A 26096-nucleotide genomic window follows, 5' to 3' on the forward strand; every position below is an offset into this window, starting at 1 on the left:
TTGGAATTTCTGCTATCGGAAATGACTTGGTATAGTATTCAATTGTTATTCACCAAGCATTCTGCCAAAATATCTTTTAGAGAAAGAGGAGATTGAGCAGGGTGGTTATTTTGCTGGTATGCTATGGAGCAAGTGGGTGTCGTGTAAACACTATGTTAGGGGCTTGTCAGAGAAAATGCAACACATAGTGAGTGGATGACTCAGAACACTCATGACCAAGGCACGCAGCAGTCTGCACCGTCACCAGAGTCAAGATCCTTTCAAAATGCATCAAAATGGGAATCACTCTGTGAGGGAAAGGGAAGGAGAGAAGTGAGGAAGCACACAAATGAAATCTTAGGTCTGTGGAGAGATGGTACGTATTCCCTATATTTATTTATTTATTGTATTTAAAGAGGAGACCATTGTTTTTCTCCTATTTAAAGAGAGCAAGATTAAGCTTGTCCTGATAATCAGAAAGGGGAAACTTGAGGAAGGAAGAGATGCTCATAAAAGGAAAAGGAGAGAGAGAGAGAGAGAGAGAGAGAGAGAGAGAGAGAGAGAGAGAGGGAGGGAGAGAGAGAGAGAGGGAGAGAGAGAGAGAGAGAGGGAGAGAGAGAGAGAGAGGGAGAGAGAGGGGGGAGAGAGAGAGAGAGCGAGAGAGAGAGCAAGAAGAAAAGTGCCTCCCATAGAGGGAGGCTGGGGGTGAGGGGGTCTGGGGGATGGCAGTGGGGAAATGGAGGACATTGGTGGTTGGAAATGTACACTGGTGTAGGGATGGGTGCTGGATCACTGTATGACTGAAACCCAATTATGAACAGCTTTGTACTGGTCTATCTCACGGATATCCAATTTAAAAAATAAAAAAAGAAGAAGAGACGCTCAATAATGGAATAAATTACTCAATAGAAAGTATAATTGTGGAAACTGGGGATGAAAAGACAGTGCCGCAGGTAAGGTACTTGTTCGCCTTGTATGAGGCTGGCCTAGGTTTAATCCCCAGCACCACATATAGTTTCTCAGGCACTGTCAGGAGTAATTCCTGAGTGTAAAGCCAGAAGTACTCCTTGATCATTGTTGGGTGTACCCCTCTCTGCACCCCCCAATAAACCCTAAAAAAGTATAATTATAGAAATTAATGAGGCAGGGAGAAAGGCAGGAGACCCCTCAACTTTCCTTCTCATCGTCCATGATTTTATGATGAGAGATGTTTATATAAAATTATAATATCAAACCAATACATTGATCAGAAATTCTTTGTGATGTAGCAGCCCCTAATAAAAACATAAAAATTTTTTGCTGATGTGGAAATCAAATGTTCTAAAACAGCATCTTCTCATTATTAATCAATAATGCAGACCAATGTTAATCGATCTTAAGAGATGTGCACAGCCATTTGGAACCTAATTTTGTCTTATTCTTTAAATAAATGTCAAATGTAATCACTCCAGAAATAAAAGCAAGATGAAACCACCAATGAGAAAAAAAATACAGATAAAAAATAAACACACATACACGTTCACATTATATCAATTCACTTGCTTGCAAACTTTGCTAGTTGCAAAGTTGTTTTTCATTTTACAATAAGTTCTGAGGGAGTATTAGAATACTTGCATTAAAAAAAACCCAAAACACGTCAGTTTTAACTTAATTTTCCAAATTTTAAAACTGTAAATACAGGAGTAATGATAAGGCATTTTTTCAGAAGCATCCTTATATTCTGGGTGCAAGTAGACAGATTAAGCATTTATCAAAACAACTGAATATAATAGCTAAGGTGGGGAAAGATCCTTATTGCAAGCTTCTCTTGTGATACCTATCTCCATCTCTGGCAGAAATAAATGCCTTCAACTCATTCCCATAGCCTCATCTTGAATGTATTTGCATGGTAGAAGGAGTCGAAGGGAGCATCCTTCTCCACCCAAACCAAGTAAGTGACTTCCCCTTCACAGCCATGTGTCTTCCTCCCCTAAATGTCAGAAATTCCTCTCAGGAGCCAGTCAGGAGGTTGTTAGAGGAGAGCTAGTTCCCACTGGGTAGTTTGGATGGGCCTCAATAAAAGTTGGATTACAGGGGCCAGTGGGTGATAGGGTGTTTAATAAAAGTTAACACCCACCCCACCCTTCCTTTATCTAGACACACTAAATAGGGACATTCACTAAGATCCTGTTCACCGTGGCCATCTGTCTTCCTGACTGCTGCCTGACTTTTGCCATTGTGCAGGCTTAGACAGCTGACCCTACCGTGTGACTCAGCAGGCTCAAGGCAGGCTTTGTGGGCCCTCAGAAAGTTCACAACTGCTTTTACTACCAGAAGCAGATCATTGCTAGAGGCCACAAGGAATTTCTCCAATAATAACCGTCAAAAGATACCTTCCAGTAAGAGCTGCTAAAATCAAGGAAAAGAAGGACTGTAAAGACAGCAAAGTGGTTAGGGCACTTGACTTGCACCCAGCTGACCCAGGTTCAAATCTCTGTGGTCCCACCAGGAGTGATTCTTGAGTGCAGGAGTAAGTCTGAAGCATTGCCAAAAAGCAGTAACAAAACAGTGACTGAAATCAAGTAAGAGAATGCTTTTGACTTATGAAAGTGCTCAGGGTTTTACTTAAGACTCTCTCAGCCCACTTTATTATATCATTGAATTGTGACGATGATGATAACAGTGATGATGATTTTGGGGCAACAAATGGTACAAATAATAAAGGCACCTCGGACTGAATGCTGTTTGTTAAGCTTGACATAGATTACCTCATTCCCTCTGTTAGCAATTCTGAAAAGCAGACATTAAAATCCTTATTTTACACAAAAAAGCAGGGGTCATAGCACCTAAAGCTAGATGATGATTAAGTAGAATTTGAACCCAGGCCCGGGACACTAGGAAGTCTAGGCTCCCAAACATGTTTCAAAAACTGCTGGCTGCTCTGGGTAAGAACTGTGTTCTGGGGATGGAGAGATAGCACAGCGGGTAGGGCGTTTGACTTGCACCTGACCGACCTGGGTTCAATCCCCAGCATCACATACGGTTCCCCCGAGCACCACCAGGAGTAATTCCTGAGTGCAGAGCTTGGAGGAACCCCTGTACATCACCAGGTGTGACTCCCCCCTACCCCAAAAAAAGAACTGTATGCTGAAAGTAGGTAAAGGAACAAACATAATAACCTCTCAGTTCCTGTCTGTATTACAAACCATAATGCCCAGAAGTGGGTGGGGGGAAGAGAGAGAGAGAGAGAGAGAGAGAGAGAGAGAGAGAGAGAGAGAGAGAGAGAGAGAGAGAGAGAGAGAGAGAGAGAGAGAAGAAAAGTGCTGGGGAGTGGGAGTAAGGCAAGGAAGAGAAACTGTGACGACTTTGGTAGTGGGAAATGTACACTGGTGGAGGAACGGGTGTTAGAACATTGTACGACTGAAACCCAACCATTGAACAGCTTTGTAACAGCTGTGTATCTCATGGTGGTGAGTCAGTAAAAATTTAAAAAAAAACTGTTGGCTGTAGAAAGGCCATATATGGCAAAAATATCAGCATAGCAGGTGTAGGAGGCCCGAAACTGACCTCTGGCATTTTCATAGAGGAGCATCTTCCCGGCACATCCCCTCTAGACAACGCAGAGCAGCAGCTCAGCAACCCGAGGGGGCCTGTCCAGAACCTGCCCTTGCAGTTTTCTGTACCGAGAACACTCTGGAGCCAGGCCCAGCCTCCTAGCCTTGGGCTGTCTCACAAAAACGGATATGTAACAGGTTAAACTCCCAAAGCATGTAAAAAGACCAATATTTATGTCACTGAATTAAAAAGGGCTTAATGTGGCTAAGATCATTAAAAGGGTGGCTAATCCCTCAAGCTTATCTGAGGATGGAATTGAAGTTCTCCTCTGCTAGAGAATTTATTAGGGCTGCTCATGACTCTGGCTTCCTTCCTTGAGTTCTTTAGCAAACCCTTAACTGAAACTTGTGGAACAATAAAATAGCTTCAAGGGAAAGGGGAAGTAATGAGAGTCCAGTACTTACAAGGATGGGGAAATTAGTTCTGAAGAACAAACTGCAGAATGAAAAACTGTGGCCAGAACCACGTGGGGAGCCAGAAGCTTAGTGGATGGTCCAGAAAACTCTGCGGCTTGGTGTTTTTCCAGGCCCAGTGGGAAGCCCAGGGCTGGCAGGAGGAAGAAGGCAGCCACCAGCCAGCCAGAGAAGGGCTTTGTCCTATGCTGTCCTAGAAATAGCAAAAGGCTCACGCTCACCCTAAGCCTCTCCGCATTTCTGAGAGGAGGGGAAGAGCCTTGGGCCAAGGCACCCATGATGGGGAAAGGTGTATTCTCTCTTCTTTGTCAGCAGGAAATTTGCGTACCGAAGAAGGGAACTTCTCAGGGACCAGTAAGGTGTGGGACATCCTCAGGCCATGGTAGAACCGAATCAAACCTCACCAACATTCACAGACAGCAAGGGTAGCAGGATGGGTGATGGCTACTGTTCCCTTTCATGAGCATCCTGATTGGTCAGCCCATCTGTCAATCTGTCCACGGTGCCAAGAGGAGATTGGGTAGAGCTGGCAGCTACGCTGAGGGGAAAAGCTGCTGTGTGGGCCTAGTAACAATATTGTTGGATAATATTATGGATATCCCTTTACTCTGAGCTGTAGGACCCTGGGTCCCACACAACCAAAGTGACTCATCGGCTTAGATTTATTCCCTTGTCCTGAATCCACACCAGAATGCAAGGCACTCGCTCCTCTATAAAGGAAGGTGAGGGAGAAGGTGACAGTGTCACTTTCCCCCATCCTCAGAGGCGTTGGCCCAAGCCTCTCCCCTTCCTCTCCGAAGTGTGGAGTGGCTTGGGGTGGGTATGAGCCTTTTGCTACTTCTAGGACAGCACAGGACAGTGCCCTTTTCTGACTGGCTGCTGGCTGTCTTCTTCCTCCTGCCAGCCCTGGGCTTTCCGCTGGGTCTGGAAAAACACCAAGCCACCGTGGCCACTGCTCACAGTGAGTGGCCCTGATTGAGTGGCCCAGGCGCAGAAGACAAATGAGCTTCCTGCCTAACAGTCTAGTGTCAAATACAGGAACATCTCTGCTCCTGGAATATTCCTCAGTCCAAACCAAAATCAACTAGTTTTCTTGGGCCCTGAGCAGCTAAGTTACTATGTGAAACTCCCCTATCTTCAACTTCTTGCTCCCTGACGTGACCTCACAGATGTGATTCTGGAAACCATCTCTTAGTTAAAACCTGACCTTTGGGGGTTCTTATTGAAAGTTTTCAATAATAAATGCTCAGTTTACAATTAATAGAAAATGTTGCTCCATTTCTTTCATCCAAGAGCAATTTGAAATGATCTGTCTTTACATTAATCATTAAGACAGGCATAATTAGAACGTTTTGTGACGTCACTTCTTCACTCTGGGACTGGGTATGTCTTTTGGTGTGTTCTTAGTTCTGCTTGTGTGAATTTTCTGCAACTCCACTCTGCAATCTGAGTGCTAAGTCACCATGGGGAGAAAACTTATCTCTTTAAGCATCTCTGGCAACTGGAAAAGGTCAAGGAAGCCTCCATCATGACGGATATCACAATTAAGGTAAGAACAGAGAAAGCCAGTATATCCATTCAAGCTGCTTTTGAAAATTGATCAGACTACAGTGTCCTCTGAAACTTCTCTGATTTCAGAGGTGGAGATAGGAAGAGGCCCCACTCACTTCCCACTGCCAGAGGATAATGCCAACTGGATATCTACTGAACTATTAGAGGCTTTTATTCACTATTTCCATCATTTATACCACATTAACATAGACATCTAGACTTTCAATTCTTTTGACCAAGACTTGAAGTGAAAATAAGAACTGCTTCCTTCAACCCGTCTATTTATCAAACTATATTCTTGCTGCATGGACCAAACTGTGTGCATCACTTTTCACTGTCTTTGGTACACTGTAGCACTGTAGCACTGTTCCATTGTTCATCAATTTGCTCTAGCGGGCACCAGTAATGTCTCCATTGTGAGACTTGTTACTGTTTTTGGCATATCGAATATGCCATGGGTAGCTTGCCAGGCCCTGCCGTGTGGGTGGGATACTCTTAGTAGTTTGCCAGGCTCTCTGAGAGGGACGGAGGAATCAAACCCTGGTTAGCCACGTACAAGGCAAACACCCTACCCACTGTGCTATTGCTGCAGTCCCCATCTTTGGTACAAAATACAATAAATTTAAATGGCTTTAAACTATACATTCATGGCGGCTGGAGAAATAGTATGGTTTGTAAAGCACTTTCCTTACATATAGCCACCTAGGAATCAATCCCCAGTACAGGTTTTGTTCCCTCAGCCCACCAGAAGTGATTCCTATTCACAGAGTAAAGAATAAACCCTGAGCACAGCTAGGTGGGGTTCAAAAGTCCCCCCTCACAATGGAAGGAAGAAAAAAGAGAAGTAACTATCTATGTTTATTTAGTATCTTATACATAAAAAGTCTGACATAATTAACTAAGCTAAAATCAAGATGTCAAGATTTTTTGTGAAAGTTCTAGAGCACAATCCATTTTCTTATCTTTTTCAACTTTATTCTTTAACTTAAAGTCCTTTCCTTTAGCTTCAGCCTCAGAAATGGGTGACTGAATCTTTCTCACATCACTTCATTCTGAAACAGACTCTCCTGCCTCCCACTTCTCCTTGAGCCCACCTACATAAACCAGATTGAGGCAGTGTATGTGGTCACCTTCCGGGATCCAGCATTATGCCTCTCATACTACAATACTACAAAAGATCTTCATCTATTTGAAAATAAAGGGATAATATCCTTATCATGTACTGCAATGGGAAAAAAAGAGAAGAGATTCACTAACTGCACCATTCCCCCTCCCCCCAATATACACAAGATGTATGTTTACACATCTTGAGATGCCACTGCAAATGCCCAGGAAAGCATAATCTGTTCCAAAATACCCATCAGTACCCTAATTCAGGGTATTAAATCTTTCTTATCAGCAGGGAAAGAACTTTGTGAGGCTCATTCCTTTTTCTGCATGTCGCCTTTTACCACATGTGGGCTGAAAAAGTTTCCAACATTTATATCCTACTCAAAGTTATAATCACTAATAATATTCTCCTGTGAAAGTTTCTTTAATCCATCTATCTTCTCACAATTATTTTATAATTCTTGAACAATTTTGACAGCTCACCATCATCTAATCCCAACTCTGAGGCTTTGGGCAAGCCTGAGCTTTAGAAAGTTGATAAATAAGATCTTCTGTTGTGCTTCAAATATGGCAGCCATAGAAATTGCAGGCCTCTGTTGTAGAGCAATAATCCACAAAGAGGATATTGTAACAAGGAGACAGAGCCATCCTCAAGTTCCATGGCCCATCACATTTGCTTTATTTTGCTGATAGGGACAGGCAAGGGGGTAGGACCTGACTGTGCTTGAAGTCATATGAGTAATATGAACAGATAAGAAGAGAAATGCATCAAGAATATCAAACCTGGAAGTTAAACAATGATTTTTTTTAAAAAGGCTAATAGTTTGAAAACTATACATCAGAATAATCAAGAGCAAAGATTCTGGTGCTAAATTAATTACTGGATCCCAAGCAAGTTTCTTAACCTGAAATTGAGGGCAATGATGGAACCAAGTTAAATAGCATTATAGAACCTGGCATATTGAAAGCACTCAGTAACCATTAGCTGCTATTATTATTAGCCAGATGCTATGCCAAGTATTTTTAAAACATTTCTTAAACATCAAAATAGCCCCATGAGGTATATGCTATTCCTATAACTGTCATTAAAAAAATTTTTTTTAGCTCATCTATTTGTTTAGTCTCTAATTTCCATTTTTAAAAAGAAGATGAGTTTAAGGTCACCTAACAGCTAAGTAGCAGAGCAGAGCCAGGATTACAACCAAGTTGATGTGATTCAAAGTCCATACTTTGAGCCTCTGACATAACTCTCAATAGAGATCCGTTCTGTCTACAGTTTCTAGAAAGTGTGCATAGTTTCTTCTTGAGTGATGGATCAGAAACCCTTAAAGACAGTAACACCTGCATGTGACCTTGAAACAATAGAACCAAACAGCCCTGATCATTTCAACTATGATTCATTGTCATAGACAGATGATTGGGTTTTGAGATACCTCAGTTTATAGCTCTTAGCATTTCCTTTAGGGAGGTGCTCACTTTTTTAAAGGTGCTCCCTGAAGAGCTCCTTGACAAGCTCCTCAGTCCCATCCCTGGCACGGAGAAGACAGAGCTGCTGCCAAGAAGCCAGGATTCCCAGGCCTCATTCAGCAACTTTCTGGATGATCAACTCAAAGAGCACCATGAAATTCTCAGCAAAATCTTTTTAATTTAGTGTCATTTTACAGGAAATGCAGTGCTTCCCTGAGGTATGGCAATAGAGCCAAACAATGCAAAAGGCAAAATAAGATGAGTTGGAAACTCAGTGTCTTCTCACAGACAAAATATTGAGCAAAAGAAACTAGATACCAAGGAATCCGTACTTTGCGATTCTATTTAGATAAAGGTCAAAACCAGGAAAGACTATGACTATGCTATTTGGATATGCATTTTCAGATGGAAAACCTATAAAAGAAAGAAAGCAAGTGACTACCAGAGAAGGCGAGAATGTTTAGCCTGGAGTGGGGAAGAAGGGCTTGTTGTATACTGACAAGGAACTATTTTTTTGCCCTGGATTGAATGACAAAGCGTTACTTTAGTTAAAATTTACTTTGTCCTACAGACTTTCTTGCACTTTTTATGTGGTATATTTCCCAATACAAAAGTTGAGGGTTTTTTTGGCTTTTTGGGTCAAACCTGGTAATGGTCAGGGCTTACTCTTGGCTCTGCGCTCAGGAGTCAGTCCTGGAAATGTTTAGAAGACCGTATGGGATGCTGGGGATCAAACCCAGGTTGGCCACATGCAAGGCAACCCCAGGTTGAGTTTTTTTTTAATTTCACTAATTAAATTCATAACGATCTACCTGAGAAGTTGTATAAAAATTACAGGAATTAAATAATTTTTAATTGGATCTGAAAGACCATGAAAGGTCGTCTAGCTCAGTGACTATTAGCTATTTTCAAACTTTAGTGCGCTTATTTATCACCTAGATTGGGTCTTCTTAAACTTTTTCCACTTGAGTAACTCTTGTTACTCAAGAAATTTTTACACAATCCCAGATATATAGGTATATAAAATCAAATATTTGTTATAATAAATCAAAGTTACTTTAAAACAAGTAAGTTTTTCTTTAGGGCACATCCAGCATTATTCAAAGGTCATTCCTGGCTCTGCATTCAGGAATCACTCCAGGCAGTGCTCAAGGGACCATATGGGATGCCAGGAATTGAACCAGGGTCTGCCTCGTGCTAGGCAAGTGCCCTACCTATTGTTTCGGTCTCTGTCCCAAAACAAATTTTTCAAGAACACACACACACATATTCAGACCCCTCATGGGGTTGTTAAAGAAGCTAGGATAGATAATAAGTTAAAATGCAGATCCCAAGGCTGGAGCAATAGTATAGCGGGTAGGATATTTGCCTTGAACGTAGACGAGCTGGGTTTGATTCCCAGCATCCCATATGGTCCCCCGAGCATCACCAGGAGCAATTCCTGAGTGCAGAAACAGGAATAACCCCTGTGCATCGCGGGTGTGACCAAAAGGCAAAAAAACAAAAACAAAAAACAGATCCCTAGGTTCTGCTCCCCAGAAATTAGAACTCAGAAGTATAGAGTCTGGGGCATGATTCTGAATTTCCAGTGAGCTTCCAGTGAAATCTAAGCTACAACAATCACTTTGAATCGCATTAACCTAGTCTGCTCCCAGACTAGGAGCAGTGTACCTCTTTACCTTCTTCTTTTCTTTCTTTCTATCCCCTCTTTTTTTTTTTTTTTTTTTTTTTTTTGCTTTTTGGGTCACACCCGGCGATGCACAGGGGTTCCTCCTGGCTCTGCACTCAGGAATCACTCCTGGCCGTGCTCAGGGGACCATATGGGATACTGGGATTCGAACCTGGGTTGGCCGCATGCAAGGCAAATGCCCTCCCCGCTGTGCTATCACTCCAGCCCCTATCCCCTCTTTCTTTCCTTTTCTTTTTATTTTATGCCGAGGGAAGTGCTCCTAAGCAGTGCTCAGGAACTTTAGGTCTTTCTCTGCCAACCAGGTTAGCAGAGGACCTGAGGATGCAGCATTGTTCTGTCCCTGTAGTGCCTGGGATTATTAGGACAACCCTGGTAGTACTAGGTGAGGGTTCGTAAGGGGTCTTCAGGGCTACACCTGGAGATACTTGGGGGACTAAGTCTCTATATTTTCTCCCTGGCCCAAAGAGATGTTTTATTCCATTTTGTGTTGTGGTCACAGTGGCAGTACTCAGCGATTATTCCCAGTTCTGTGCTTGGGTTTGCTCCCAATGGTACTGGGGGGCCACGTGGTGCTAGGGATCAAACCCAGACCTCATGCATGCAAAGTATGAGCTCATTCCATTTTGCTCTCTCTCCAGCCCATCCCTGCCTGTTTTTTTTTTAAAGACAACCAAGGAGGCAGTCCACAATACAGGACATAAGATACGGTACTCTGCCTGTTGGTTAATGGGTTCTATTTAGGTCTAGTCTTGACAGATGATTGAATGTAATAGCATTCTTATGTGAAGTCATCTTCCCTGAACCCTAAATATATGTACTCATGCTCACACAGTTTTAGTCACTACATAGCCAATTATCCATGTCCTTTTCAACTTTTACTAATCCAGGAGTTCATTTAATGGTTTTTCTAAAATCCTGCAAGGGGAAAAGGACAAATAAGCCCCTGCTCACAGGATCCCGAGGTGGACTTGCAGGTGAGGACACACTTACTCTGCCATTTCCTATTCTGACCACTGCAGCCTTCTGGCAACAAACGTGGATCAATGCCCATTTATCAGGAAACAAACAACCTGACTTTTCTCCTGTCTAACTTCTGCATCATATTTCTTTGCATGGTACCTAAAATGCAAAAGAGAAGTTAAAATTAGAAGCAAAGGTGCTAGCGAGGTCAATGTGTAAGAAAAGATTCAGATGATTACTGCCTGGGGCCCTTTCTCAGCCGTCAGTGAGAGCATGGAAAGGGGCTAGTGGTGCCTAATTATTACACCCCCCCCAAAGAATCCTTGTGAGTTTGGGGTTCCCTAAAAGCACCCTGGACGACTTTTTGAAATGTTTAGTTCCTGCACTTATACTATCACTTGTGTCTCTTGCATAATGATAATATAAATTCAGTAAGTTTCAAGGAAATGACATGCTTTATTTTATTATTTTGGGGCCTCATATATTGGTGCTTGGGGATTGGTCCCAGTAGGGCCTGTGGACCCAAGCAATGCTGGAGATCAAACTCAGGGTTTCCCCGTGCAAAGCATGCACTCTAGCCCTTTGAGCTTTCTCTCTGACCTATGATAGATTTCTTCAAGTTGCAGGAAAACTTCATTTTTAATAAATCCACCTGAAAAGACTATGGCAGAGCCTGGAGTCTATTTAAGAACAAAAAGCACCGATATAATAGTTGGCTGCCTCTACCTCTCTGCAAAGGCATACAGATTTACCGATTTAGGCAACTAGACAGGGAAGAGCCCCTATGGCAATAGAATTCCTAGGAGGCAATAAAACCAAGAGGGCCAAGGCTATAAACACAGGAATCAAGGCCTGATAAAACCCTCACCTGACACCTGACACCAGCAACAGACCCAGAGAAGGCTTAGTACCCTTCCCAGAGAAGCTCCAGCAGGAACAAAAAGCCAGGAAAGGAATTTTTCAAAAGGTCATGGACCACTCCCAACTCTTCCCACTTGGCAACCTCTCTAGCAATGGACCTTTACATAGGTAGAAGCTCCACATGGGGACATGTTGGGAAAACCTTATAAAAGTCACCTTGAACAAAAGAAGGGCGTGCATATGCTGCCCAAGCCCATGTGTTGCTTGTGCCCACGTGGCTGAGCACATGTGGTGCCCATATCTCCATTCTTGAGATGTGTACTTTCATGCTTCCATAGCTAATGCGGGGATGTGTGTTGGCATAGAGGCTCTCTCTGCCTTTGGAGAAGCCGTGTTCTTACTTGAGCATGTTGCTCTCTCTCACTTTCTCTCCCTCCTTCTCCTTCACTGCTCATCTACTCCTGAAACTCTTGTCTTCGAGGCAAGACAAAGCACCTGTAAACCCTGAGAAAGGCCTACGACTGACTTTCCAGACTTGATCAATCCTAACCTTCACAGCTGGTCCTGGGCTGACAGGTGGATTGGATTAAAGTGACCATCTGCTTCCTTTCTGCTTCACATAAGCCACCTGTGGGGGCCCACCGACATCATTACCAAGCATGAGAATAAAAAGTTTACCACTGTTTCACTGCTACATAAGTAATAGAGTTCTCCACCACTCCACTACAAAAGTAGTCCACTACTTTTGAAGTAGAGTAAATGCAATAACACCTAAGATATAATGAGCACCTTTTTTTTTTTTTTAAGAGAACCCCAGGCACTCCTAGTTTTAATAATGGATACTTGACTCTCGGGACCAAGTAGCACTGCAGCACTATCGTCCCATTGCTCATCGATTTGCTCGAGCAGGCACCAGTAACGTCTCCATGGTGAAACTTGTTACTGTTCTTGGCATACGCCACAGGTAGCTTGCCAGGCTCTGCCGTGCGGGCAGGATACTCTCGGTAGTTCGCCAGGCTGTCCAAGAGGGATGGAGAAATAAAACCCGGGTTGGCCATGTACAAGGCAAATGCCCTACCTGCTGTGCTATTGCTCCAGTCCCCTGGACCATGTAACCAACTCAAATTCCCCAACACAGTCCACCTTGAATCCTCACCCAGTCACAGTGAACATGATGGAACAAAAATAAATAAATAAATAAATAAAAGCTAAAGTCTTGGGAGAGGAAGAGCCACTTCCGGGATCCCCCAGGCCGGTCTGGCTCCTCCTATGCAGGCAGCACAACACCAAGATCTGGGGCTGGTGGTTTCAACAGCTGCCTCCTCCTTCCTTGTGTCACAGGGCTGTTGAGAAAATGCGGTGGAACTTGAGGCCAACACGTAATGACACAGGGGCATAGGGATCAGGTCATTGACTAGATTCTCATTTCTCCCCTCAGCTGCTCAGCAGTCCCAGACACAGGGACAAGATTCTGGGGACATTTCTCCATGAGCTTCTTCTGCAGTGGGGGCAAAGCATTGGCATCAGCCCAGCCGGCTGTAAAAGGCAGGTCCGTGTTCAGTGTGGGCTGTGCGTGGCCTGGACCGGCTGGGCAAGGAAAGGCGGGTGAGGATGGATTCCCACACCCACTCCTGGTGCTCAGGCATTGCCTGAGCAGCCCTGGGAAGGAACTGAGTCCACAGTCACTGCTCGTAAGAGCAGAGGCCGTGGCAGAAGGAAGCAGAAGTTGCTTAGAAGGAAGAAAACCCTCTTTCTATTCTCAGCTCCCTAAGGCTGCTTCTCCTAGCAGCCCTGCCTCTACACCCCAGGCCATCTGCCTATGTGTGCACCTGGAAATCGGCCCCTGGGGGACCCTGGCAGGCCCAGAGAAATTAAAACTGACCTCCCTCATACCCAGGCTTCCCAGGGGGCCTCTTACCTAGCCGGTAAAATGAAAGAGCTTCAACCTGAACAAATGAACTTGGAGCTGGTTAAGTGAAATGCGCGAACGGGCTTTTCGGGTCTCAGCTTCTCTGACTCTCATTCTAAGGCAAGTGAAGTATGTCGAGCTGAGCCCCGGCTAAGAATATAGTGTTATTATTAGAGCAGCAAGGGAGGGATCCATGCCATCTCCGGGCAGGGCCCGGGTGGGCCGGGTGGGTCGTGTGGGAGGAACAGCAGCAGCTGCTGGGTGGGAAGTTTGTTTATTGTCAGCCGGCTAGTGCAGAGATTCAAACAAGCTTGGAATCCAGATCACACCCACGCGGTGGCAGGCAGCAGCTGCTCTTGGCACTATATCCATCTGGGTGCAGGGGTCCCCGGTGAATCCACAGGTTTAACTCAGGGAAACCCACAAGGCCATCAGGACAGCTGGGGAAAGTCCTCTGCGGCCACCCAGCCACACACCCTTGGGAGAGAAGTGTAGCTTCTAATAGACTAAACCTGAGAACCAGGAGCCAGTGTGAATCCCACAGCGGCTTCATGTCCCGAGGCTGTTGTTCATTCATTCACCAAGTTCCCACTGTGCACCTCCTCTGACTGATAATGGACTGCAGCCCGGAATGAGACCATCTACGTCCCTGCTCTCGCACAGCCTGCGGTCTGGAAGAAGCCACCCATCATGGAGCCAGCTATTTGATTAAATGGGTATCATGAACGAGGAATCTTAAGGCGCCAAGAGCACAATAGCTGGGAAAATCCACACTCCAAGAAAATGCCTCCGTAGGGAAAGAGCCATGAAGAGACGCTGCGACGTGTCAACAGTTCCGATTTCAAGAGATGTCTGCCTAAGGCCATTCCTGCTTTCTGTTTCTTCAGTAATTAAACTTACAGCTAATATTTACCCATCTAGAACCTGTTCTATTTCATTAACAGTCTCTTAAATAGGGAGCTCTGGGAATAAATAATCATAATCATAGCATATCCATCAAAGGATCCGGGATTCCCTGGGACGTGTGACAGATTCCTTTACGCAATGAGGTCATTAGAGTCAGCATGCTATTATCCCAGCCATTATTCTTACTCTTCCTGGACAATGAGAATCACCAGGAGTCTCTCCCCCACGGAGGTCCAGCCCATTATGGCATCATCTGATATATGGCGTCAGATCAACCATACAAGGAAGGTGCAGCAGACATGCTCAACTCCAGAGACAAAGTGAAGTGGGCAAGAATTTGCCCTGACTTCCCTAGAACAGTGGAGTGAACTTTTAAAAATGTAAATCAGGATGCTTCTGCACCCCAAAGTCACCATCCAGTTAAAAATTTAACTCTGTAGTAACGATAAGGACCAGGAGGTTTGCCCTATAGTTTGGAAGCCAGCCTCACATGCTAGGGGAAAAGGCAGCTCAAACAGAGAAGGGAACGCTAAGTAAAGGGGCCTGGGAGGACCCACTCGGGTTGGGAGCTGCTGAAAATAGACTAGACCGAACACGATGGCCACTCAATACCTCTATTGCAAACCACAACACCCAAAAGGAGAGAGAGAACACAACGGGAATGCCATGCCACAGAGGCGGGGTGGGGAGGGGAATGGGGTGGGGTGGGTGAGAGGGATACTGGGATCATTAGTGGTGGAGACTGGCACTGGTGGAGGATGGGTACTCAATCATTGTATGACTGAAACGCAAACAAGAAAGTTTGTAAGTATGTAACAGTACCCCATGGTGATTCGCTAACAAAAAAAAATAAATTAAAAGAATTAAAATTAAAAACTGGTGCCCACTTGAGCAAATCGATGAGCAATGGGATGATAGTGACCGTGATACAGTGAAAATTAAAAAAAAAATATTTAACTCTCATTGTATCACCCCATCAAAATTTTAGAATTCCTGGAGCAACATCTCTACACCATATATTCATACTCTACACCACTGATATACCAGGATGGGATGTAATCAAAAGCAACTGAACTTGATTAAGAAATATTAGCACACAAGGATCAACCTGTAACAACATGTTAGTAATTTCTTACATAAGGGCTTGATGGCTCCAGGGTGAGACACAACAATCTTCACACACTTTCTTCTAAGGAAATATTTTTTGATCATTTTTTGATCATTTTTAGCGAATTAGTCACAACAAGAAATACAAAATAAATTACTTAGGACCAGCTATTGAGGCAGGGTTGGGTGGCGATTAGAAAAATTAGAAATAATGGAGGTGGGAAGGTGTAATGGTGGTGGGATTGGTGTTGGAATATTGGATGTAATAAATCATCATGAGCAACTTTATGAAATTAAAATAATTTTTTTAATGTAAATGAGACAATGTGCTCCTCTGTTCAAAACCTGCCATGTTCTCTGCTTCAGTCAGGCTAAAAGCCAATATCCTGATGATGGTGATAGCAGCCCACAGGTCTTCATTGCTGCCTGACTTCCTCTCCTACAGTCTCTCCTGGCTTACACGGTGTCAGCTGTATCAGTCTCCTATTGAGTTTCCTTGAACACACCAAGCACACGCCTCTCTTTTGGCCTCTGTACTTATTCTCTCTGTGTGCAACTTGCTTCCTCCATATGTCAACACCCTTATTCTCTCACTTCTTTCAAGTCCCTGCCAAACATCACATTATCAGTGACGCCTTCTCTGGCTACCTGATTTATAATGACAATACTCCCAGCACAATTCCTGTTCTCCTCTGCAGCTTTACTTTTTCTCCATAGATGATAGATATCACTATCTGACACATATACCCTTCGTCTGTCTACCCCACATATGCTCCTTGAAGATGGAGATTATTTTCTACCCCACTACCCAGTGCCCAGAACAGTGCCTGGCATGTGGCAGAACTTCAATAAATATTCACTAAATTAGCTAATTAAATAATTAAAGATAAATAATTATGAAAGGAGAAAACTTCAATAAATGGTGCTGAGATTTTGAGTATTTTAACTAGAAAATAATAAAATTCAACTCTTACACAAGTAGCAAAGCAAATTGTAGCTGAAGTAAATACCTAAATACAAAAAGTGAACCTTTAAAGTTTGGGGGTTTTTTTGTTGTTGTTTTGTTGTTTTTTTTTTTTTTTTGGTTTTTGGGTCACACCCGGCGATGCACAGGGGTTACTCCTGGCTCTTCACTCAGGAATTACCCCTGGCGGTGCTCAGGGGACCATATGGGATGCTGGGATTCGAACCCGGGTCAGCCGCGTGCAAGGCAAATGCCCTACCCGCTGTGCTATTGCTCCAGCCCCGAACCTTTAAAGTTTTTGAATTACAGTACAGGGATTTAACTTTTATGATTTTAAGATAGGAAAATGTGATTCAGTTAAAAAGCAAATAGAGGGGCTGGAGTGATAGCACAGTGGAGAGGCCATTTGCCTTGTATTAGGCTGAGCCGGGTTCGATTCCCAGCATCCCATATGGTCCCCCAAGCACCGCCAGGAGTAATTCCTGAGTGTATGAGCCAGGAGTAACCTCTGTGCATCGCCAAGTGTGACGCCAAAAAAAAAAAAAAATCAAATAGAGGAAGCCTGAGTGGGAAAAGGCTCTGTGGCAAAAAGTAACTTGCCTGGCAAGCAAGGCTGAGCTCATCTTCAAGGCCTGCCACACGTGCTGTGCACAGTGCTGGCAGCTCTGCTGAGTGAGATGCCCCAGCACTGCCACTGTGTGTGTGATCTCCACCCAGTCAGTGCGTGTGAGCCTCACAACGAAAGGGCGCCATCCCTGGTGAGCACTTTCACTAAAGATAGGCAAACACTGTGGCCAGGAGTTTGACCCACTGCAAGCACGTGTACATGCACGACAATGACCACCAGCAGGCACCACAGCCAGAGTGCAGCACCATGACCAAGCGCATGTGACCCCTGCTCATCACAACAGCAACAGCCATCAAGGAATTTTTTTCATAAAACAAAGCAGAAAAGCACACACCACGTCAAAAAAAAAAAGTTTGATACATTTGACTAAAACAAAACTGTAAACTTCTATATATCACACTGTCATAAACTGAAAATAAAACAACTTTTTGATCCATTCTTTATAGTTGGGCATTTGGGCTGTTTTCATATCCTTTCTATTGTACTAAGTGCTGCAAAGAACACAAGTGCATATATCCTTTTAATTTATGTTTTTGTGTTTGGGGGTAGCAATCAGGATGAGGTATCATGGGGTCCTGTGGAAATTATTCTTGCTTTCTTGAGATATCTGCATACTGCTTTGCCATTGAGGCTGAACCACACAACATTCCCAAATGAGGGTTCCTTTCTCATCATACTTCTGCCCTCATGATGTATTCCATCTTTATCATACATGCCATTCTCAGTGGTGTGAGACAATATCTCAATATTATTTTTATTCCCATTTTTCTAACAAAGTGACAGTGAGTTGTTTTTCCTATGCCTGATATCTATCTCAAAGCTTAACAACAACAACAATCCATTAACCCCATCCAAAAATGGACAGAAGAGATGAACAGATACTTCCCCAGTGAAACTGTCTTCATTTGATAGATTGAAGGAGACAGCAGGAACAAAGGAAGAGAGATTTCCCACTTCCATTTTCAGAAAAATCACATTATTCCAAAGAAAGCAGTCATACAAGGTCAAAACAAATATCAGTCATCTTGCTGAGACGTAAGGCCACCTCTGGTATTCCATCTCCTGTCTCTCTGTCCAGTAAATATTCATCTCCTTGGCCAGGCAGGGTTAGGACACTCTCTTGCATGACAGGGAAAGTTGAGGGCTCCAATGTTAGTTAAACATCTGCTGAGACTCTACTACCTTGGCACATAGCAGTGATCACACACTAAGCTCACTGATGTCTCACTAGGCCTAGGCCACCAGATCTTGGGTGAACCTGGGGAGAGTAATTAATGTGAGTTAACTTAGTAATGGTTACCTTTGTCTAGATGGAAAATAAGTGTTTCTAATGGGATCAGTGTGGTGGTGCCCCTACTTAACAACCTGGGATGTGTTGGTTTTCTGTTTGTGGATTACACTTTTTGTTTTCACTGGTCCCCTGACTTAGAGTAGTTTCCAGTTTGCAGTACTACTTATGCTCCTTATTCTCCACCAAAGTCTGTGTACACACCTGGGCACCACGGGTGCCAACCAACTCTCAGAAGCTGTGCCACGCTTGATTCCATGCTCTATGTTCACTGTCCTTACAGTTACTTTATAAAATTTTATCTCTTCCTTTGCATGTTAAGTGAAGTCCAGTGTGATAACAGAGTGTGTGAAATGGATGAAGCAGTGCAGACAGTTCTGCTTATATTTATAGAACTCCAGGCCTATGCGCACAGCAGGTGTGCTAAGGACACAACCAGGGTCTAACCTGAGTTCAGATTCATGTCAGTGAAGCTTCAGCTGCAGAAGCCTTTATGTCAACGATGGCCCCAGTGCCCAAAGAAAGGTAGCACCAAGATAATGGTGGGAGGCTTTCTTGCCCATCCCTGCAACCTCGGCCTACATTTTCCTCTATGTACCTTATGGATTCAGGTCTGATATTGAGTTCTTCATCTCTTTAGTTAAATTGATTCTAATGTTCTTGATTTTTGGAGCCACAATTGTGAACAGGATTGTTTCATAAAATAATTCTTTCATTATTTGTATGTTGGAAAGCCATGGAGTTTTGAGTATTGATTTTGTAAACTGCCACTGTACTATACAAATCTATTGTTTATAAAACTTTGTGTAGTCTTTAGGATTTAAATGTCTTTTGCAATAGCAAAAGCTTGACTTCTTTCTTTCCTATCTCGATGCCCTTTGTATCTTTTTCTTGCTAAGTACTATGACAAGTATTTCCAGTATTATATTCAAATAGGAGTGACAAGAGTGAGCAACCTTATCTATGCCTGATCTTAGACGGAAGACTTTTATTTTTTTCCTATTGAGAATAAAGCTTGCTGTGGGCTTGTGATAAATGGATTTGACTATGTTGAGCAAAATTCCTTCAATCCCCATTTTGCTGAGCGTTTTCATCATAAACAGGTGGTAGATCTTGTCAAATGCTTTCTCTGCACCTATTAATGATCATATGGTTTTTATCTTTTCTTTTATTGATATGGTGTATTATGTTCATTGACTTGCGAATGTTAAACCATCCTTGCATCTCCAGGATGAATCCCACTTGGTCATGGTGTATGATCTTTTTGCTGAGTCTTTTTGGATTCTATTTGCTAATATTTTGTTGAGAATCTTCACATTTGTGTTGATCAGGGATATCAACCTGTGTTCATCAGAGATATCTTTTTTTGTGGTGTCTTTGTCTGCTTTTGGTAGTAGGGTGATATGTGCCTCATAGAAACTGTATGGAAGTGTTTCTGTTTCTTCAATTTCCTATAAAAGCTTGAAAAGACTGGCAATACCTCCTTTTTAAATGTTTGAAAGAATTCACTAGTGAATCCATCTGGACCTGGGCTTTTGTCTTGGGAAAGACTTTTGATTACTGTTACAATTTCCTTGATAGTGATAGGTCTATTCAGGTATTCCAATTCTTTTTTGTTCAGCCTTGGGAGGTTATAGTAATCCAGAAATTTATCCGTTTCTTCTAGGTTCTCTTATTTCATGGCATACAGACTTTCATCAGTAATCTCTGATGGTCGTTTGGATTTCTATGGTATCTGTTGTGATATATCCCCATTTTCATTTCTGATTAAGTTTATGAGGGTTCTCTCTCTCTTTCTCTCTCTTTCTCTCTCCCTCTCTGTCTCTCTCTGTCTTTCTTTGTGAGTCTTGCTAGTGGTTTATCAATCTTAGTTTTTCAAAGAACCAACTCTTGGTTTCATAGATCTTTTGGACTGTTTTTTGGGATTCCAGCTTGTTGATTTCTGTTCTAAGTTTTATTATTTCTTTCCTCTTGCCTGGTTTGGGCTCCTTTTGTTGGTCATTTTCTAAGATATTAAGCTGTGAAGTCAAGTTATTTATGTGGGCCCTTTCTTCCTTCCTGAGAAATTCTTGCAGAGCTATAAAATTTCCCCTCCACACTGCTTTTGCTATGTCCCACAAGTTCTGTTAGCTTATGTCTTCATTCTTATTTGTTTCTAGGAATCTTTTTATTTCTTCCTTGATTTCCTCTCTAGCCCACTGATTGTTCAACATTGAGCTATTTAATTTCCAAGTGTTTGATTTAATTCTCCATTTCTATGTGTGGTTAACCTCTATCTTCAGGTCTGAAAAGATAGTTGATACAATTTCTATTTTCATGATTCTATTGAGGTATGTTTACTGGCCCAGCCTATGGCCTATCTTGAAAACTGTTCCATGTGCACTGGAAAAAATGTCTATTCGTTTTTTTTAGGGGGGGACCGAAAAGCCCTGTATACATCAATTAACCCTTTCTCTTCCATTTATTCCTTCAGAGCAAGTAACTCCTTGCTGATTTTTAGTCTTGTTGATCTATCAAGAGGTAATAAGGCGGTGTTGAAGTCTCCAACTAGTATTATGTTGCTACCAATGTTCTCCTTGAAGTCTATTGGCAATTTTTTTAAGTATTTTGCTGGCCCCTCATTGGGTACATATATGTTAAGGAGTGTGATTTCTTCCTGATGAATATATCTCTTCGTTATTAAAAAATGTCCTTTGCTGTCCCTTCTAAACTTTTCTAGCCTGAAATCTATGTTGTTGGATCTTAGTATGGCAACCCCGGCTTTATTGAGGGAGTTGTTCACTTGAAGGATCGTTTTCCATCCTTTAACTTTGCATCTGTGTTTCCTCTGACTGTTCAGATGTGTTTTTTGTAGGCAGCAGAATGTTGGATTCAGTTTTTCAATTCATTTTCCCACCCCGTGTCTCTTAATTTGTGCATTTAGACCATTGACATTGAGAGAGATTATTGTCACAGGGTTTTGTGTCATCTTTCTGTAGAGGTTTGTTGTGCTTGTGGAGTTTGTTTTGTCTTACAGTGGCCCTTTAAGTCCTTTTTTTAAAGTTGGTTTTGAGTCTATGAAGTTCCTAAGCTGTTTTTTTTTATCTATGAAATAGTGTATCGTTCCATTGAGTCTATGTGAGAGTGTAGCCAGATAAAGTATTCTTGGTGAGGCATTCATTTCATTGATGAATGAAAATTTCATTTTCATTATATCCTACCACTGTTTTCAGGATTGAACAGTTTCCTCTGATAAGTCTGCTTTAAATCTAAGATATGTTCCTCTGTAGATGATTTTCTTCTTTGACCTTGCTGCTTGCAGTATTGTGTCTGTGGTATTAGTCGTTCTGAATATGATTTGTCTTGGAGTCTTTTTATTAGGGTCTCCTCTAGATGGTACCCTTCAGACCTCTTGGATCTGGATTCTGCATTCTCCAGCTCTGGGAACTTTTCCAGCAATGATATCTTTAACGGTTACCACTTCACTGGGGCTGTCTCCCTGTCCTTCTGGTACTCCGATGATTCTATATTGTTCCTTTTAAATTCATCCCCTATGTCTCTTATTTTCCCTTGAGCTATTTTGAGGTATTTCTCATTGTTTGTTGTTGCCTGGATGCTTTCTACAGCTCATCTTCAAGCTCACTGATTCTGTCTTCGGCTGTTGTCATTCTACTGCTAAAGGTACCCACTAAGTTTTAAATTTTATCTGCCAAATTCTTTATTAGTGACACTTGTTTGTAGCTTTCTGATTTCTGCTTTCATTTCTTCCTGTATTTAATTGGCTGTCCACTGCATTGTTTCTTTCATTTCCTTCTTTAATCTACTGGATGTCCGTTCCACCATTTCTTTCAACTCATTGAACATCCTCAATATTTCATCTCTGAATTCTTTATCAGAGAAACTATATATGTGGGTATTCCCTGTTGAGGCTTCTGGGCTCTTTTCTTCATCCACTTTTCTTGTTGGGGATTTGCACTGTTTCTTCATGTTGCTGTAGCAATATAGAGGTGGATCCCTCCAGCTCCTTCTCGCTGCAAGGGAGGATTCTGGCTGAGCTCAGTCGATGGTGGTCTTTTTTCCCCCCCTTCAAGAATACTAACTTCCACTTTGGTGCTCCTGTGTGACTTATGTGGGGCCTTTAGTGAAGCTTCAGGGCATGTGTTCTTTTACATTAGGCTTGTTAAGGTTCTTGTGTTCACTATTATTTTGATGGGTTTTGGAAGTGTTTTGATTGGAATAGGCTAATATGGCTTAATATGTTCGGGATAGTCAGGTTATAAGTGTAAGAATTAGGTAATGGAGGTTGAGGTATGAGTCCAAAGCAGTATGAAAGGGGAAAATAACTGCAGCTGCTTGAGCAGCTGCCACCCAGGAGGCCACAACCCCCTGCCACTACTGTACCTGTGGGGAAGGGGCCCATGTTGGTATTGGTCCTGGATTAGAGTTCTATTTCCAGTGCAGTTCTAAAACCGCAGGAGATCCCTCTGGCATAGGTGCTAATGTGGGCACCTTAGCTGAGAAGGGATCTTCCAGTTCACTGTGGTTGCTTGCTTGGCACACAGTTCCAGGCCTAGCTTAGTACTTTCAACAGAACTTTGTTTCCTGATTATTAAACAAAGACTGCTTTTTTGTGTACTGTGTCCTGCAGATTATACAGTCAGTCCCACACCAGACAGTTTTCCAGAGGTCATGGAGCTTCTACCATCCATCATCAAGACCAGGTGTCCTTCTAAGTGGCAACTCACCTTGGAAAGTAAGATGCCATTTCAGAGGCAAACTGAAGATCCTGTGTCTTTGCACTGGCTACGAACTGAGAAAACACAGCATAACAGCATAACAAACAGTCCAGTCACAACTATCTTCTCCGTCCATCATAATGCTTTTGCCAGTCTCACACACATAAAATCTGTAGCAAGTTATAGCTAAGAACATCACTCAGTTCTATGCTCCTTAGTCAGTGATTTTTTTCCTTCTGTAATGATTATCTGCATCTATCTGGGGACATATTAAGGAACAAGGCTGAAGTTCTATTGAAGGGGTTATATATATGTATATATAATATAATATATAGCATAGGCTATATAGCATTTTTGTTATTCGGAGTCTGACAGTCAATTTCCCTGTATTTCCCTCTGAATCCTGTTTGGTGGTTCTTAGTCACATACCTGGTTCTCACAGAGTCACTTCACTAAGGGGTCAGAGTCTTAGCAATTGATAAAAGTCCTACCAGAACTTGAAGCTAATCAAAGGAAAAGAAACACAGGAGTATTAGTCAGAAGTTTCCAGCTGGTGCTCCATTATCTTCTAAAATAAGGACAAAAATATAAATTTAAATTTTTAAATTTCGTTTCATATTAAAAAATATTGGCAGATTTCATAAAAACACAACCTTGAGCCAGCCCCAGTCGGGGCCCGTGCTCGGCTCCGGCCGGCCGGGTTTTCGGCCCCGGCGCCCATGCCCCTGCAGAGCCGGTGGATGTGGAACAAGCGGGAACCAGAGACAGCTTTAGGAATTGGGGTTCCAGCAAGTGCTTGCACCCATGTATGGAGACTGTGAACTAAGCTTTTGCCCCACGCCGGCTAACGGAGGAAATAACCTTCCTTCTTGGTCTCTCTCCCCTCCGGGAGAAGGCGTGGTGTCCGACATTTTGTGGGTCCGTTGAGAAGGTATGAACTTTGGCGCGGAAAAAAAAATAATGTGTGCTTTGAACTTGAAACAGCCGCGGGATACAGGGCCAGCCCCAGTCGGGGCCGCGCGGCCGCTACTGCGGCCGCGCGACATTTTATCTCTTCATTCACATCAATGGAAAACTTATTATCAAATATTTCCCTATTAATAGAGCTGTATTCTTAGGGGATAAATTCCAACAAGAATAGTGAGTCTGTTTTGAAACTCTAAGAACAATAGTGAGTTATGTGTTGAAATCTGGAATGTAATCAAGGTAAAGAGAAAAGGAAGTGAAATTATCACTCACCTATGGGGTGGGTTGGGGGGTGAGGGGTGTTCTGTATACTGTTTTTTCCTTTGTTTGTTTGTCTGTTTTGTTTTTGCTTTTGTTTTTGTTTATATTGGTGGTGGAATATGGGCACTGGTTAAGGGATGGGTGTTTGAGCATTGTGTAACTGAGATATAAGCCTGAGAAGTTTGTAACTTTCCACTTGGTGATTCAATAAAAAAAAAAAAAAAAAACACAACCTTGAGTAGAATTGCACTCTTGCCGCTTGAACACAGCACTGATAGTTTCCACTACCAAACAACCTGGCAATGTGATAATTTCCTGCTTTGTCCTGTTTTTTATTTGTGTGTACAGCATGAGCTTCTTGAAAAAAGGAGATCATGTATTCTTTATGTGTCAGCTCAGTCATAACAATTGATAACTCGCATGCAATTGATAACTCATTTTTCCACTTTCCATGCCATCGATGCTCACAGTATCTCATCTTCTTGCACTCCAGGTTAATAACTATTTTACAGAGGATACAGAGGCCTGGAGAAGGATACTTAGAGGATGGGAGTAAGGACTCAGGCATCTCTGGGTGCTTCTGTTCAGAGCCAGGAGTAAGTCCAGGTGTGAGAGGAAAGGAAAGAAAGAAGGAAAGAAAGAAAGAAAGAAAGAAAGAAAGAAAGAAAGAAAGAAAGAAAGAAAGAAAGAAAGAAAGAAAGAAAGAAAGAAGGAAGGAAGGAAGGAAGGAAGGAAGGAAGGAAGGAAGGAAGGAAGGAAGGAAGGAAGGAAGGAAGGAAGGAAGGAAGGAAGAAATGAAAGAAGAAATGAAGAAAGAAAGGGCTGGAGCAACAGCTCAAAAGGGCTGCTATACATGAATACATGAGGGAAACCCAGGCTGACTTCTTGGCACCTAAAAGTCCCCAGACCACTATCAATTGTGATCCCCAAACAAACAAAAATAAGATAAAGATGAACAGCAGTGACATGCTGCTGACATCTCAGCTGTATAGAATGAAGGCCAGTAACTCTGGCCTGTTCCTACCCTAACGGTCCTTTTGGGTTAGGTGCTTGTGCACAAAACACATGGTCTGGAGATTCAGTGTGTTCCATCATTCTGAAAAACTGAGCCCAACTGGTGGAGGGATGGGTGTTTGATCATTGTGAGATTGTAACTCAAACATGAAAACTTGTAACTATCTCACGGTGATTCAATAAAATTAAAAAAAAAAAAACATTAAAAAAAAAAAGTAGAAAAACTGAGCCCAGCAAGGATCCACCGAAACCTGCAAGAAAATATTCTTTTGTCATTCCCATTCACTTTCTCTTTCCCCATAAGCAAATCTCTTTAGTTGTTTAAATTAAACAATTTAATTGCTTAAATTCTCAGCCTTGTTTAAGTACTATGCACGCATGCCTTCCATGTATGATGCCCTAGATTTCATCCCCAGTCCTGCAAAAATATTTAAAGGAATCTCTAACCATGATCTAATATTTTTAACAAAAATAATAAAATTCAGAGAGTCTCTTGCCCACATGCCTGGCTGTCTTCCCCAGGGCCCCTCGGAGGGGATGGGCTCCAGCTTCTCTCCCCACCCCGAGCAGAGCTCCAGGTGGCCAAAGACCACCGGAACCTAGCTACAGCCATGCTCGAGGCCCCTCTCCACACGTTTGGACAGACCTCATACATGAAGGTACCAGCAGAGGAACCCATGTGTGTGTAATCCCATCAACAACCAACATCCAGA

General features: G+C 42.7%; 1 long non-coding RNA gene across 2 annotated transcripts; it reads left to right on the plus strand.

Moving 5' to 3' along the window:
• Window positions 1-243: 243 nt before the first annotated feature.
• LOC129400013 (uncharacterized) lies at window positions 244-23175 on the plus strand. Of its 2 annotated transcripts, XR_008627362.1 has the most exons (4): window positions 244-355; window positions 1844-1909; window positions 5394-5535; window positions 23055-23175. It is a non-coding gene; the product is annotated as an uncharacterized LOC129400013 (long non-coding RNA). The 2 variants fall into 2 exon arrangements; XR_008627361.1 differs by lacking the exon at window positions 5394-5535 and having other exon boundaries at window positions 23055-23151.
• The last annotated feature ends 2921 nt before the right edge of the window (window positions 23176-26096 follow it).

Source organism: Sorex araneus, chromosome X (assembly GCF_027595985.1).
Source record: "Sorex araneus isolate mSorAra2 chromosome X, mSorAra2.pri, whole genome shotgun sequence".
NCBI classification, from domain to species: Eukaryota; Metazoa; Chordata; class Mammalia; order Eulipotyphla; family Soricidae; genus Sorex; species Sorex araneus.